The sequence below is a fragment of the Onychomys torridus genome, chromosome X (assembly GCF_903995425.1).
Source record: "Onychomys torridus chromosome X, mOncTor1.1, whole genome shotgun sequence".
Taxonomy (NCBI): domain Eukaryota; kingdom Metazoa; phylum Chordata; class Mammalia; order Rodentia; family Cricetidae; genus Onychomys; species Onychomys torridus.
This window is the reverse complement of record NC_050466.1, coordinates 82,129,027-82,147,401: the sequence shown is the minus strand read 5'-3', so window position 1 is coordinate 82,147,401 and position 18,375 is coordinate 82,129,027.

The following is an 18,375-nucleotide window of genomic DNA, read 5'->3' as shown; positions in this document are numbered from 1 at the left end:
TCTGTTTTCCTGCATATATGTTATGATTTGACTTATTTTATGACTGAGTAAAATTCAAATATGAATATGTTCTACATTTTCTTTATTCATTCATTGATTGATGGACATCCAGGCTGATTCTATTTCTTACCTATTATGGCTATTGCTGAAATAAGCATAAGTTTGCAGGTATCTTTGTTGTGTGGTGACTTCAAGTCTTTCACATAGTAGATCATATGGTAGTTCTATTTTCAATCTTTTGATAAATCTCTGTCCTGCTCTGCATGGTGACTGGGCCAATAGTGTGTAAGTGTCTTTCTTCATTGCATCTTCTGTGGCATCTGTTGGTCTTTGTTTTTTGTGGTGATAGCCATTTTGACTGAAGTGAGATGAAATCTCGTGTAGTTTGATCTGTGTTGCCTTATGACTAAAGATGGTGAACACTTTTTCATGCATTTATTGACCATTTGTACCTTTATGTGTGGTTTTCGGTTATTTATTTATTCTTATTATTATATTTAATTTTGTGAGTAATTTATATGCTCTTGTTATAAATCTTGTTAGATGAATGGCTATCAACAATTTTCTACATTCCATAAGCTGTCTCTTCACTTTAGTAACTGATTTGCTGTGTGGAAGCTTTTAATGTGATGCAGTCTCATGAGTAAGTTCTTAAGATTATTTCCTGGGCTATTAGAGTCCTTTTCAGAAAGCTCTCAGATACTTCATCAAAGTCTAAGGTTTTTTTCTAATGGTTTCAAAGTTTTGGGTCTCATGTTAAAGTGTATGATCCAGGTTTTGTTATTGTTTTCTTTGTTTTTCTGTACAAGTTAAAAAGTAGGAATCTGTTTCATGCTTTTACATATGGATATCCAATTTCCACAATATTATTTGTTGAAGAAGCTATCTTTTTGTCAGCTTGTGTTTCAGAGATCTTTGTCGAGAATATTTCTAGTCTTACATACTATATTAATGGTCTCTATGCATTTATGCTCTAGTACCAGGACCTTACATGAGAGCCTAAATTTTCTAACATGTACAGGAGAATGCTAATTATTTTGTTTATAACACTGTTTTATATGTTTTTAAATCTAGAAAGTACTATTAATATTTTAAATATTCTGGACTGGAGAGATGTCTCAGTGATTAAGAGTGCTTATTGCTCTTACAGAGGACCCTGGTTTGATTCTCAGTACCAATGTGGTGGCACATAACCATCTGTAACTCTAATTACAGCGGATCCAATGCCCTAGTCTGACCTCTGTGAACACCAGTCATGCACATGATTATACATACATATACATAGGAAGCACACACACACACACACACACACACGCACACACACACACACACACAAATTATTGTCTTTACAAATTGAAAATATATTATAAATATTCATGGTGCCTGCATAGGTTTTAGATGTCAGCCTCAATTACTTTGTGTATACTACTATCTCCCAGACCTTTTGTTCCTTCCTACTTGGAATCACATTCTCTGGCTTGACATCTCTATTTAAATATCTAGCACAAGCATACCAAAACTGAATCTTTGTTCTCATCTTTTTTTTTCCTATTTATTCCGTTTCTCAGTGAATGGTATCATTATCCACATGCTTCCTAAGACAAACATCTCAAAAATCTCAGCACTTCATTTTCCTTTCTTTTACTTGTTCTAATAATGGAGTTCCATTCATTACAACTTAGGAATTTGCTCTTTACTATTCTTAAGCAGTTGTCTTCATTTTGGCACCATTAGCAATCGCTTAAATTATCCCCAAACAGAACAAAAACAACAAAACTCTTGAAATTGCCCTCATATCCCAAAACCTTTCTCATGCTTTCTGGAATCATTTAGAGTATTTTTTTTTCTAAATATAAATGAGAGTAATTTACACCTATGCCCCCTGCTCAAATCTTTTCACACACACCCTATTTTCTAATGCATCATGTCTAATCTGAATATTTTATCATAATGTTGTCTCTGCTTCTTGCCTGTCAACCACTTCAAAGTGCAAGTCACAGCACTTTTGTAGGTCAAGTCCTGTGTGGCAGTGGACATTCACAAATACTTCTAAATGAAACATTAAATACAGAAAATAGAACACATCACCTGTAGTATTTTATGGGGTTTTTTTTGCTTATAGCTGATTCACACTTCCATATGTGTGCATGCATATATGTGTATATATGCACATATAAAAGTACACATACATATTATATATGGATGCAAATTTTGCTAAGTGTTCTCATATGCTGGTCTTCATTTTACTGCTAATTCTATGTGATGATCAATATTAGTGTACTGTTTGTAGATCCTTCAAGTGCATATTATTGAGTTTTCTTTCCTCTTGGGATATTGTTGGAATACAGTCCAAGAATGTAGTTGTACAAGAATTCTGAGTACTTGTGAGAAAACTCCAAGAAAACAAGACAAGAGTCTTGTGACTTCAGTCTCTTCAAAAACATGTAATTGTTCTTGGAATATGTTTTTGCTCCAGGAGTAGCAGACAGGCGTGAGTATACTTCAGATTATTCATTACAACTGGTTATTGTTATTTGTTTACAAATACCTCTATGAAAAAACATGTTTTTGCCGCACACAGTTTATCCTTGTGATTTTACAATTTACTCATGTGACTCTTAAACATCAGAATATAAGTTGCCTGATGCCCTGAATAAAGTTGGCTATTGCATGAGACTTTGGTCTGCCTCATTTTTAGGCTTCATTCTCCCAGGTTCAACACCTTTGGAGTGATAAACAGGATAGCTAGTCCCATTTCTTAATATACCTTTACTTTATTTGGACTGTATATGTCTTAATCTGTACGGATTTAACTTACCAGTAAAATCCTCAGGAAAGTTATTTTGATCCTAACAGCCTTCAAATCAAGAGATAATGCCATATTTGCAGCTATACATTCTTCCATATTAATATCTATTTGCCCTTTGTTTTACTATATTGTAATTTCTTGGTTGGATATTCTCATTAAACTGGAAGCTCCTTAGGACAAAAATATATATTGCTATCATGTTCAATTTACTTTCCATAAACTGATGGATCTTGCAAGATAATCTCCCAAATCCCTCCACCAGGAAATCTGTAGACACATATAATTCTTGTTGTTGACATTTCAGAGAAGATTTATGGGAAAGCATGTGAGAGAGTTGACTGCTACAGTGTAGTCATCAAAAGTTGTTTCAAAGTGCTTCTGTCTGTTATTGGTTAAATCTCAACACTTGTGGCATGGTATAATTCTACAATTGGTGCCAATATCTAAGAAAGAATATATTACACATTGAGGTTTGAGTGGTTTCTTATAGGCTCTGGCTATGCACATGCAAGCCTATCAAAATATATTTAAAAACCTAACTGTTTAGTTATGAGTCTTCAGATATTCAGTTGTCTGCCATAATGATATCATACAATTTCACATTGCTATTTTATTTTAATCCATGTGTTTCAACATTTTGTGTATTATACACTTGTGTTGGCCTTACATCAGAAATTTTAAATGATAAATGACATCTTTATTAACATGTAATCATTGAAATACATAGTAAACTACCCTTCCTTTGGCATTTTCAATAAAGTTATCATTCTTCTCTAAGGGAATGTTGACACATGGAAATAATGACAGTACCAAAACAGCCAATTTTGTTAGGGCCAAAAGCAAAAGAGGAGAAAAAACACCAACAACCTAACTACTTACCTAATGAAAACAAATCAATGGTAAGAAAAAGGACATTGTTATAAATGCCCTAGCTCTGCTGATTAACCATCTCATTTTTCTTTTTAGAATAAAAAATAAATCTCAAGAAAATCCTTTGGGTGAATGGTTTTCTGAATGCTGTTAATGCATGATTTTAATTCTAAATTCACATTACCAGACACTGTTAGACATTCCTACACTTTTACTATTCTAGTTTTAAAATCCCTTTAGAGTTCAGTTATCACTTTATAGCTTAGATTTATTCAGAGAGCTGTAGGAGCTTTAAATTAGTGTCCCTTCCTGCTACCTTGTCTCCTGCAGTTGCTATCCTCCACCCTTCCACCCTGCATGCTTTCTGATCATACTCCCTCCTCTTTCCTTCTCAAAGAACTGCATTTTCTTTTTCTTTTTCTTTCTTTCTTTCTTTTCTTTTTTTTTTTTTTTTTTTTTTTTTGAGACAGGGTTTCTCTGTGTAACCTTGCTTGTGCCGGAACTCACTCTGTAGACCAGGCTGGCCTCAGATTCACAGAGATCCACCTGCCTCTGCCTTGTATCCTGAAGAAATTAGGATACAAAAAAAATTTATTTTACTTCATCTCAATCATTTTTCACTGATTCATTTATGAAACAATTTTTGAACCATTACTAAGTGATAGTCTGGTTTCTATGTACTTGGGAGAACAGAAACACAAACATTCCTGGAGTCTGCTCTTGCAAAATCTAAATGGTCTATTTTAATGGATGTTCTTGAATATGAATATCTTCTACCTGTGGTGTAACTCCAGAAGACAATTCACTCATAAAGACAAGATTTAATGCACTCTCTAAAAGCTGTATTAAAATTGGATGTTATAATACTCAGATACAGGAAGGTAAGATAAAAACCCTTCTTTTATATATGTATACCCATGACATTAAATAGTTTAACACTATATCTTTGAAGAATAGTACATATATAGTTATATTTAGTTGATGAGACAGAATATGGTCTTTAGGAGCTGTTGTCATTCCTAAAGGACCACTTCTGAAACACCTTTTCTTATGTAGCTGGTGTGGAAGCAGATGGGGAAGAAAAGAAAGGAGTTAGTCCCTAAAATATCCATTGACCACTAAGATAAAAAGTGATAAAAAGAGCTCAAATCTATTGCATTTTAAAAAGTTGATTTCAAGTTTTGATGGGATTAATTCACTGTCTTCCATAAAAGGTGAAGTACTTAATATTCTTTAAGAATTATTCCGCACTTTGATTTTGTGGTGCTTATGTTTTTGTCAACATTTAAAGAAGATTCTTTAACATACACATCTAATTTACAAGCAAGCTTTTAATCTTCACAATCACATGTAAATTTATTAGCATTTAGTATGTTGACAGATGTTTGGCATTTAAACAAATTAGAATAAATTTTGTAGGCAAGAATGAACTCTTCATAATTCTTGATCACATTTCCATTCACCACTGGATTTTTTTTAATTCATAGAGAGGTGTATAGTGAATAAATCCATAATATTAAGACAGAATGGAGTCAAATCTGCCAGAGAGCAAAACTGGTTTTGAGTTTTCCAACCACCCCCATGCACATCAAGTATTTGTTAATTCTCTTAAAGGTAGAGTTGTTTGCATGCTAAATGGCTGCATAAAGATTTCCTTCTTTTTCTTCTGTTTGTCAAAGAAGTGACAAAGTAATGGGTTTTATTGTGATATTTTCAGACATATATGCCATTCTACTTTGTCCTCATCTGCCCCTCCCTCACTGATCCCTTCCCCTGCCCTTTGCTGCCACACCACATGCATTCTATTTTCCTCCCATTTCACCTTCTCTCTCCGGCTTTAAGATCTCTTCTTCCCTTTCCATGGTCCCACATTTAGATCCATGACCTATATACACATTATCTAGAAAACAGAATTAGATGTCAGTTGACTGATAACTGGATAAAGGAAATGCACACAATGCAATTTCATTCAGCCATATAGAAAGATGAAATCTTAACATTTTCAGGAACATGGATGGAACTTGAGATGATTGTGTTAAGTGAAAGAAAAAACAGACTCAGAAAGACAAACATCTCACATTTTCTGTCACACATGGAAGCTAGATTTAAAGTAGTTTTTCAGTTAGTGAAGTATTTATAATACTTAACATACTAGGCTACTAACAGAATCATGTATTAGATTCCATTAGTTTTCTAATGGAATTCTTTTGAAGAATTTTTGGGATGGTTTTATAATAATATGAATAATATAACTTTTATATACATCTTAACTTATAATCAAATAATTCATAATCCCATATAACATTTGATATGCATATAAATATTCATATTTGAAATTATTTTATGTGTTTGTATATGTGTAGGCTATGTTGTAGTTGTTCTTGCTTTTTAAGTTTGGTTATTCATAGTTTCATTATTTGCCTTCCATCCTTTTTATCCTCTCTCAGGTATTTGATTCATGAGTTATTTTGTTTTATCCCTTGGCTTCCTGAACTTTTTTGTAGAGTAGATTTTCAAAAAAGTATCTTGAGGAGCTGACTTCTTTAATGTTTAAAAATCTCTCCCTGTTACTGATCTTCTTAAAAAACAATGCATCTAACAGCCTAGACCTGGTCCTCAGAACTCATAGACAATATTCTACTGCCCTCTGGCACTAACTACTCATGTGGAGACTTTGAGGCCCATCTGCAACTCCCCTTTGATAGGTTACTTGCTTTGTCTGCCTTGATGCCTGAAGAATTATTCATTTATATTGAAAAATGTATTAAGTCTTTACATTAGAACTTCAACAAATTTTTGCTAGTGGATCTTTTGATTTTAAGATTATCATCTTTACTCATTTACTTAATATTTCCAAACAGTTATCACTCCTAGAAATAGTTTTATGCTTGAGTACAGTTTCATATTTGAATTGTTGGATCACCTATTTGGGGAACATTAATTATGTATATGATTTTCTTTTCAGACAGGGAATTGTAGTTACCCTCTAAATATCACATGTTAAAATTTTATTTTTGGTTGTGAGCCTAGCCTTTAATGGCTGAGCCATCTCAAATCCCCAGGGGAGTCTTGGCCCTGGAGGAGATGGGAATGGAGGGGAGGGGATGGGGGGAAGGTGGCAATGGGGGGGGCGGGAGAGGGGAGGACAGGGGAACCCATGGCTGATGTGTGAAATTAAATACAAATATAATAAATAAAAAAAAGAAAAAAAGAAAAAATTCTTTTTGTTGTTATTGTAATATAGGAGTGGCAATTTGGTGAGATATATATTACTTTTTATTTTGCTAAATGGAAATATCCATATAGAGTAGTAAAGAAATGAACAATACAACATTTCTAAAGTTCATCTAATTTTTTCTACACAGTTTTCCTACATGATTGTTAATTTCTTTTGTTTTGTATTATTTTTATTTGTTTTATTTTGAGATTATAATCTCCCTTCCTTTTCCTCCCACAAAACCTTCACATGTATTTCTCTTTAATATCCTTCAAATTCATAGCCTCTTTTAAAATAATTTTTATTGCATCTATCTATATATGTATGTATATTCATATATATATACATATATGTGTATATACACACACACACACACATATATATATATATATATATATATATATATATATATATATATATATATATATAACCTCTCCTGTCCATGTACTATTACTTGTATGTATGTTTTCAGGTTCATAATGACCTTAACCATGGTTATAATCAATAGTGAAGGATAATTATAACCATAATGAAGGATGATGAAGGAAGAGAGCCTAGATTTACAGTTTTCTAAATAACCTCTGAGAAAAGAGAAAGAAATGAGTTGGACCCTGTGATTTCTCTGGTCTGTTGCTTGAAGCCATATGCTGTTCCCTCTATAGGAAAAGGAATTCCAAGTTGAGCTGGGAAGTTTCTCTGACTCAGACAAACAAATGAACAAAACCAAAAAAAAAACCAAAACCTAGGAAAGCCAAGGAGCCCAATCTTTGAAAGGTGGAATTTGGTGCTAAAGATAACACATGTGGAGAAAAAGCACCACAAGCCTGAACAGGAATACTCTTTGGTTTCTTTCGTAATACTAAGTCATTCATGTATATGGAAAAGTATTAGCAATATAGACTTTTCACCAAAAAAAGAAATAGCAAGAAAGCTGTAAACTCAGTAATCTTTAGAAATTGTTTATGTCTATAAACAGTCCCTAATAGAAATTATATAACTCGGCAAATAGTCCCTAATTGTTTTGGTGTTTTTTAATGAGATAAATTATTTCTATTAACACACAGTTCAATTCTTAGTCCATTATGACAGAAAAGTTAAGATAGCAGCAACTATGTTGTATCCACTATGAGCAAGCGGAGATGTTAGTGTTCAGCTCACTTTCTCCATCTTACACAATCCAGGATACCCACACAGGGAATGACTTCACCACAATGAAAGCAGCTCTTCCTATATCAATTAACATAATCATTATAAGTCCTCACAGACGTAGTCAGAGCCCCATCTTCCAGGTGATTCTTAATTCTGTCAAATTGGCAATAATAACCATCACAATAGTTACTCTACTTTTAACTTTCTGCACAGAGTTCACAATATCTCATGAGATATTCAATGCTTCTAAAATATGTTTTATGTTTTGTATGGCTTTGCCCAACTCTGAGCCAATGTAAATGTTCTGAGTAATGTAAAGTGTAACCTAAGATTCTCCTATCATATCTTTTCTGTCTAGAGAGAAGTGCTTTTCTCCATGCAATGTTGCTAGGGTGGTCTTTACTCATTTTCTACCATGAAGCAATTTCCTTTGGCAAGAGTGGCACTGGCCCTAGTTAACTTTTTCTTTATCTGAAATTCCCACCATCTATTTGGAACTACTTCCTGTTTCAAGTTCTGAGGAATAAAATTTCCTTAATTTTTTCTCTTATGCTTATTAGTCACCTTTTCTCGCCCTATTATTATGCTAGTTCATCCACAATAGGTGTCTTCTATGTCCCAGTTCATTATGTTCACATGGTATTCTTACAATATAAAAAGTTAACACCTACATAAAAACTGTGCGGAAAATTTTATGTACTTTCAAAATTTTCTAGAGAGAAAATTTAAGTTTAATATAAGTTAGGAAAGTATCTCTTACAAATATGATGGATTTAGAATAGTCCTCAATCTGTGCATTATTAATATTTCAACCATGTTTTACTTTTGCTTGAGAGCCTATTCTGCATGTTTCAGACTATCTAGCATTACCTTTGGTATTTACCATCCAAATGTCTCACTTATGATGACCAAAAAGTTTTCCACACAATGTAAATATTTCTTATTAAGAAATCAGACGCCTAAAATGTATATTAAATGACTCTATTTACAAGTAATTTAATAGTACTAAATATTAGAAAAATATATGTTATAGAATGGGTAAATAAAAACTCTCATCCTTTTATCACTCTCAAGACATAATCAATTTAAAATAGCCATGGGGTGAGGTAGTCAGATTGTGTAATCATTCTTAGTTTTACTGTAGGTAAAACTGAAATAGAGACAGAAGAATGACTTTAGCATCTGATTTCTATCTTCTAACTAAGATCTTGAAATGTTTGTATATGTTGAAAACAAGAGAGACTTCTGTCTGACTTAGGGTTCCTATTGCTGTGAAGAGACACTATGACCACAAAAACTTTTTATAAATGAAAACATTTAATTGGGGCTAGCTTACAGTTTCAGAGTTTTAGTCCATTATCATTATTATGGGAAGCAAAGCAGCATAAAGACAGACATAGTGCTAGAGTAGGAGCTGAGAGTTCTACATCTGGATTGACAGGCAGCAGGAAGAGTGACTGAGACACACTTCCTCCAACAAAGCCACACCTACTCCAGCAAGGCCACACCTTCTAATAGTGTCACAACCTGTGAGCTTATGCAGACCATTCTCTTTTAAACCACCACAGATAGGAAATGTTTGATAAGGATCATAAGACAACTTTCAGGAATCTGTTATCTCCTTTCACCATATGGATCCTGTGGATTGAACTCAGGTCATGTGAGTTCATGGCAAATGAGTTTACCTACTGAGCTATCTTGCTGGTACCTAGCCTGTGATGCTATCAGGAGGCAGTAGAATTTTTTAAAAGGTCTAGGTGGGAGGTATTCCAGTCACTGTAGACATGACCTTTAAAGGGTTATTGGAACCCTCAGCCTATGTTGATTATCGGTCTTTGCTTCATGACTGATATGATGTGAATGAGTTGCATCCTCTTTAATGCTTTTTTGGCCATGATGCTCTGCTTTGAAATGGGTATTTAAAATACAGGGCCAAGCAACCATGGAATGAAAATAAATGTTAATTTTTTTTTGCTTCTTCTAAGTTGATTATTTCAACTACTCTGCAATAGTGCTTGAAAGTCCACAAAGTTTCTTGATGAGGTAAGTGAAAATAAAGATTAAAATTGTATACACAATATTAAGTCAATTTACTTTGATCAACAATATAGATTATCTCTGTGAAAAGAGGTACAGAATAATGAAAAGGTTTAGTTTTGTACATCTGTTTTCCCCCCTCTAGTTTATAAAATACGTATGACAACAAATTAAAGGATTTGCTAGCTCTTTTATGGAAAAGTTGCTGCTAGCACAATTTGGGATAAGTGCATTTGATCACTGGCATAATTAGATGGCATGCCTTATTCCTACATGTAAAGATTAGATGGAGACAGACCTTATATCAGCTTGATGGTTGCATTGGATAGAAAGAATAAGAGAACAGTCAATTGGTAAGGAAATGGTCATGTTGTACATAAACTTCTGTACTATTTACTTTTCTCTTGTGAAGATAAAACACCATGTCTAAGTCAACTTGTAGGAGAAAGGGTTTATTTGTGCTTACAGCTTCAAAGGAATGATGTCCATCATGTAAGGGAAGCATAGTAGCAAGCAACAGGCACAGAGGCAGAAGCAGGATGTTGAGAGCGCACATCTTTAACCTTGAGAACAAAGCAGAGAGAGAAAGATGGGGAAGGGTATGAGGGCACTGGGAATGGCACCAGGCTTTGAAACTTCAAAGCTCATCCATAGTGCTGTTCTTCCTCCAGCAAGGCCACACCACCAAGACCTCCCCAAACAGTGCCACCAAATGGGGACCATGTGTTTAAATAAATGAGCCCATGAGAGACATTATGATCCAAACCATCACACAACATCTATTTAGTTATGATTCAACTATGTAAGTAAATTAAAATGAAGAAAATTCATATGTGGTTGGAGGCTTGGGTTGGCAGAAAGTGTGTTCAGAAATAAGCTTCAAGGTTCAGGTGGTCAGCATTTGACTGATACATAATAGAAATCAGGATAACTAATAATGACCAATTAGCTCATGTTCTAGGAATTCTGCATTTAAAAAAATATCACTTAGGCAGGTAAAACATCTGTAAGCTCCTAGCCAAAAAGAAGACCCTGATTGCCATTCATGGCTGTCTAAATTTTATTGAGAATCTGCTCTGAGCAAGCTTGATGTAGGTATCCAAAGGCTGTTGGTAATTGAGAACAGTTGGCTGCATAGTGAATGAGGCCAGGGGACCGATTATCTTGGCAGAGATATTCCATCAACACCTGTTGTGCTTTATAAGTTCCACATTTGCTTCTTAATATTTCTGCTCCTCCTTTGCTGCTGATCTGACACCTTTCATAGCATATTTACAACAGAGCATTAACTTTGCTTCATATTTGAATCTCTTCATGTGCATAGTAAACAGATAACTCAACATTTTTGAAATATATTGAGTGTGCTAACATGTTTCATTTGGTTCCTGCGTTACTATATTACTTTCTGAGAGTGAGGTTTGTGTTTTAAATGACTTTACTTTTGTGTCTGATAGGGCTTACATGGTGAGGAGCAGTAGCTCTTTAAGTGTGTGGGTCAATCAGCCTTATCAGCACCACCTGGGAATGCAAATTCTTTTGCCTCAATGCAGAGTTAATGAATCAAGACCTCCAGGGGTAGTACTCAGCTTTCTGTGTTTTAAGCGTGCCAGTGGACTCTGGCACACTTTCAAATCTGAGAACCACTGAACTTGAGCCTTGCTATTGAAAGCATGGTTAGTGGAAGACTATACAAATTATGAGAAGGCTTATTGGAAATCCAGAATCTTGGGCCAAGCCCCAGAATGAATTATTTATCCTTTACACATGAATCACTTGGCTTCCAGTTAAAGTTTAAAAAGTTCAGTTTGAGACTCATACTTGATTTCTATTTATTGGCATTTCTTAAGCTTTATTAGAGGCCTAGACCTCTTGTTATGATTCTTTAAGAAGTTATGAAACATAATATGAATATAGTATGTACACTAAATAGAAACGTGCCTTGGTATTTTATTTATTTATTGTTTTCAATTTTGTGTGTATGTGTATGGGTGTTTTGCTTGCATACATACCTCTGCACCTTGTGTATACAGTGTCCAAAGAGGCCAGAAAAGGGCATCAGATTTCCTGAGATTAGAGTTACAGATAGTTGTGAACTGTCATGTGGGTGCTGGGAATCAAACCTTGGTCCTCTGGAAGAGCAGACAGTGCTGTTAACCACTGAACCATCTCTCCAGTTCCAAGCCTTTGTATTTTTTAAAGCTCTCTCAAATATCTGTAAAATGAGAGCAGATCTGAGTTCCCATATTGAGAAGGGAAAATAATAAAAAATTTAAAAAAACAAAGCCAAAACAACAAAATCTCTTGTGTTTTTTAAGAACTTGCATTTCTTACTCACTGAAATCACATTTTAATTTGTTGTTGTTCTTATGAGGCTGTCTGCAATTGTTGTTAATTATGCATGCCTTCTCCCGACAATATGGACACTAACCACATTTACAATTAGGATATTCTCAGTGTGTTATCTTTTCAGAAGATTCTCTGTGCATTCCTTTCTTGAAGATGCCAAGGATTTGAAAAATTTTGTCTGCTCAACTTCATTAATATTTAGTGAAGTGCTTAGATTAAATTGGGCTGATCATCAAACAGGTGCAAAGGGACCTGATTAATAAACAGAGTATTTCTATAGCATCAACATAGTCATATTCTTTGTAGAAAAATAAATATGATTTGGTTTGTATTCATGAAACACAATTTCTCTGTTGGCCCAGATGTTGATTACCAATACTAAAATTGAGGAGGACAGTCTAAAAATCTGGATGGAGATCTAAAGTGTTTGTTGAAAATGAAAAATATTTGTGGATCAGAGTGTAAGAAATGCTATACTGTTTAGCCCCTTGCCATGGATAATTAGCATCAGAGTAACAGTCCAGATTATGCTGCTTAGGCAAAGTAAACAAAGAACATCAGTAATTCAATTTATGTGGTTATAAAACTGCGCCACTGATATTTTTACTCTTGTAGGCTGTTGGGCTAAAAATGAACTGCAGAAGGGTAAGAGGATGGCTCTGTGAAATGTTTATTATGCAACAGTAAGGCTCTGAGTTTGGATCTCCAACACACATTTAAAAACCAAAAGTGGTGGTGTCCATCTGCAACTCCAGTGCTCTGGGGAAGATAGGCAGATCCCAGGGGTTCAATGATTACCCAGTGTAACCAATTGATGAGTTATGCTTTGATTGATCAAGTAATAAGAAATAGAGGCTGCAAATGTTGGATTCTGACCTCGACATGTACACACATACACTGGAGCATACAAAACAGACACAAACACCATACACACACATTTAAAAAAAAATGGAAAGGCTGCCCTGTGGGATGGTGGTGGCACATGCCTTTAATCCCAGCACTAGGGAGGCAGAGACAAGCAGATCTCTGTGCATTCGAGGTCAGTCTCATCTACAGAGTGAGTTCTAGGACAGGCTCCAAAGCTACACAGAGAAACCCTGTCTCAAAAAACAACAACAGCAAAAAAAAAGGAAAAATAAATGGAATGTCAAAGTACAAAATTAATATTGGCCTTTGTGTTTCCACCTTCACTATTAAACCAAGAAGGAGGCCCCCCTCAATGGCTGTTATTTCTATGAGTAGCTTTACTTTTATAATAATAAGAAAAAGGTACCTCAAACAAGAGGAACAATTGTTATTAAGGTTGGGCTAAGTTATCACATAACATGTGAGGAAAAGCATCCATAAATGAGACATATTGACAGAATGTAATTAAAACTACTACTCCTGCACAGTCCCAGTGATTTGGAATCCATCACTAATTGAAAAAAATACTGTTTCTGTCTTATGATTTATGCATGTTCCAAAAGTCCAACGTGGATAAGCATATGAGCTCTATAGTATTGTTATTACTTTAAGTGAACAATAGTAAGGAGATTTAAGAAGGAGAAGTAGAAGGTTATTGGGTGTTGCAGATATATCATGGGTAGGAGAAGCAACAAAAAGTCGGAATGCTCACATTAGACATTGGGCATTAAAACCAGGAGTTTATTTTTATGTTACTGAAACCAAAAAGGTCATGAAGAAAATATAATCCCAAGAAAAGGGGAAAGATGGGTATTTTGATTGTGATGATAACAGTTATGAGAAAAATAATCTGTTGTAATCTTGTATTTAAAGATGAATTAAGGATTGAAGCCCTCAGGCAATATTGATAGGAATGTAAAATGATATAGTCCAGTTAGAAAAGTTTTATATTTACTCAAAATATTAAACATACAATCATGTAATTCTATTCTCAATAGAACTGAACACATAACCATAAGGCTGAGGATATAAACCAGTGAAAAAGTGTTTGTCAAATTTTGTGAGGCCACAGATTCAACTTCCCAGCAATCCAGCACTGGGAGAAGGAAGAAGGATGAGAAGGAGGGAAGGAAGAGAAGTGAGAGATGGAGAAAAAAATGACCACAAAAATTTATTGCATAGATATTCACAACAGCAATGTTCATGTTGTCTGTATAAAAGGTTTGCCTGCTTGTATGTCTGTGAACTATGTGTGTGCAGTTCCATTGGAGGCTAGAAGATGTTATCAGATGCCCTAGAACTGGTACTACAGATGATTGTAAGCCTCCAGGTGGGTGCTTGGAATTGAACCCAGGTCTTCTAGAGGACCAGTTAGTGCTCTTAACTGCTGAGCCATTTCTCTATTCCCCAGAACCACATTCATAATGGCCCAAACATAGTAAAACTAGAATGTACACCTTCATAATCAAAATCGGTATATCCATACAATGAAAGATTACTTAATAATAAAAGCATAAACTATTGCTTTATATTACAACATGGATAAATTCTTTGAATATGAAGAGATTACAGTACATGGCTTAATTTATATAATGTGTCCAGCATAGGGAAATTCATACCATAAAATATTAACTACACAGTGATAATCAAACACTAGTTACATCATGGAAGCTGTGACTTGAGGAAGACTGGAAGGGTTAGAGAGTTCATTTTCTATACTAGGGATATTGTGAAGTTGGATGGTATGATGTAATACTCAGCTGGCAGAAACATGAACTTTTTATGTCAAATTTTAAACAATGAATAAGAGTAATTCATGTTGTGTTTGTAAGGTTCAGGTCGTGTGTAAATTGAAGTGAGGGGGAAAATAACTAAATTTAACAATTCACTGACATCAGCGAAATAACTCTTTTGAGGCCACGGTTTGAAATTACTGATTTGAACTGTAATTAGTAATATTTCTTTGTATTTTCTACATTTGTTGAACTGAGATTCAGTCTTTTGTTTGTTTGGTTGGTTTTTGGCATGCTTAAATGTTCTAGGTAAAACCAGTTGTGTGAAGTAATGAAATATTACTCTACAAGAAACTGTGAAGTTATAGTTGCTTTGTAAATTATCATAGTCAAGACTAATTAAATTTCACAGAAGACATTCAAAAATATATTTTTCTAGTAGTTTTGTGCTTTAGGAACTTTAGATTTTAATGTTGAATCGCTAGCATCACTCCTGGCAGGACAGGTGCAGAACTGAAATCTGGGTGTGAAAAGAGAAGCACGCGCAATCCTCTTCCTCCTGTCACTTTACCGTTTAGCCTGGTCCTCAAATTGCCTATTGGGTTAGTCCACCAGTGAGCGAGCTATAACTGGATTACATGTTGCAATGATGGAATTGAATTATAGATAAGTATATAAAAGTAACACAAGGATTTATCAGAAGGCCACCTAGCTTATTCTATTCACAATCTGTAGAAGAGTCTACAGAAATGTGTGCAATGAGTTTATGTTGTAAACAAATTCATGAGAAAGAGAGGAATGTGATAAGCCATGTATTAAAGGATTCACTTGAGCTGCTGTGTTTTTGAGAATTTTAGGTTACTGATGATATACTTGTCAAGTGTTATATGATAATGTAGATTTTCTACACTTTTTGAGACAGGTTCTCACTGTGTAGCCCTGACTTGCCCGGAAATGATGATGTAGACCAGGCTGGCCTCAAACTCACAGAAATTCTTTTCTTCTGCCTCCTGATTGCTGAGATTAAAAGGTGTGCTCCACTGCACCTGACAGATTTTCTGTTTTTTCTCACCTCTAGACAACACAATTCTGGGAACCCAAAGCTAGTTATGCGATAAGTAGTCCTGGGCTATTTTGGTGCTAGGTGTTAGTTTAATGGCGCTTAAAACAATTTCTGCAGATGGAGCATTCATATAGTTATAATTAAAATGTATATAATAAATTATGGTTTTGAATTTTATGAGTTGAATTTAGGGGAGCACAGCCATGGAGAATAGAAATGGTGAGTGTTTTCTGCATAGCTAATATCTCAACTTTGATATTGGGACATAAGCATTTATAAGTGACAGTACTTTACATATTTATTTTGTATTCTCAATATTAATTTGGATTTATGTTCAAGTATCTTCCATTTGGCTTGGGGGAATTGGGGCAATAACATTATAGCTAAGAGCTTCCACAAAAAAATAAGAGTTCACCAGAGTTTATGCAACAGCAATGAACGTGGGTAAAGGTGAATGAACAGAGAAGGTGCTTAAGTAGTAGATCTCACATACAGTATTTCTTGTGCACACATTTAGATACATGGTATTGAAAACTGGATAATCTGATATAAAACTGGATAATTTGATATAAAAACTTTAAACTCAGTATATTAGTTATTTTTGTTGCTGTAATAAAGTAACACAAACAAAACCTTCTTTGGAAGAAGGAGTTTATTTAAGGTTATTGTTACAAAGGGATAAGAATCCATTGTTATTGAAAACTGCCTTTTGAATGAATTGGCTGTTTCTTGCTGTAAACTTCTTGTGCAATAATCGCTATGATATCTTCCCATTACCATGCATCTTCACATAATGTATACATGTAATAATCTCATTATTACATCTCAAACTTATGGGCACATATATCTGTGGGTGGCCAGGAAGATTACTTTTCATTTAGCTGTATAATTTTGATACATAGAAAATATACTAGGATATGCTTCATAGCCAGATCAATTTTCCCATGAGACTGTAGACACTTAACGCTTGCTTTGTTCCTTCTTGCTCAGACTAACACAGAAAATAATCTCTCCTCAGTTAACACAAACTGCAGGCATTTAGCTCATTTTTACCTCAGAGCAAGTTCAAACTAGAGTACAGGCCTTTGTAAATAGATCAGAAGTTTAAAACTTTACAGTTATGTGCACGGTCAGAGTCACAGATGTCTACCAAGATTATTAACACAAAACACGCTAAGAAAAGCCTTCTAGTTCTTCACTTGCCAAGTCTGTTGAAAAAAGCTATGTCTCAGAGTTTGTGGCACTGGGCACTGCACCCCCTTCCTCTGGTCCTGAGACCTTGGAACCTTGTGTTACCATGGTAATGGCTCTGCTCCTTATCGTTTATTCTAGGAATGTGCTATGACCTTGAGGCTTTTGAAACATTTCTCAGGATTGCAAGGAGTCTCCTTTGAGGAATGTGAGAAGTCAGGCACCATAGAGGAGGAGAGAGAAAAGAGGCTGTTGTAGAGCTAGAGAAAGAAGAAAGAACAGAAAAGAGATCAGAGAATTGACTTAGAAGAATAAAGTGAATGGACTGAAAGAGCTCGGTGTTTGTAGATTCATTTGATATCCCTCAGATTAGATACTCAGCCTATGTAAGTGTCTTCCCCAGGACTCTGGGAGAAAACCCCATGGGGCAGGTACTTGGGGTGGGGGCTTTTGTTACATTGTGGTGAGGAAGCATGGCAGTAAGCAACAGATATGGTAACAAGAGCAGTAAGTTGAGAGCTCAAGTCTTCAAATGGCAGAAAGTGAACTGCAAATGATACAAGGCTTTAAACTCTCAAAGCCAACCTCTAGTAGAATCTACTCAGTTTGACCTTGACTATGCTTCTCACTACCTTAATTACTATGTCCAGAAGAATGCAAATCAAAACTAGCAAGATGGCTCACGGGTAAAGGCATTTGCAGGGCATACCTGATAACTTGAGTTTGATTCTTGAAACCCACAGGGTCGATGGAGACAACAGACAGCACAAAGTTGTCTTGTGACCTTTACATGTGCACACTGGCAAGTGCATGTGTGTGCACATGTGCACACATACACACAAACCAATAATAATAATAATAATAATAATAATAATAATAATAATAATAAACTACTCCATAGTTTTGTGGATCTTTTTTCTTTGTATTATAAACCTCTCCCATGTGTTACCTGATTTTTAAATTGAATTTTAAATGTATAAAGCCATTACATTTATTTCTTTAGGTACCATTTATGTTATTCCTTTCTCTTATTAAAAATCTTTGAAAACTTTCT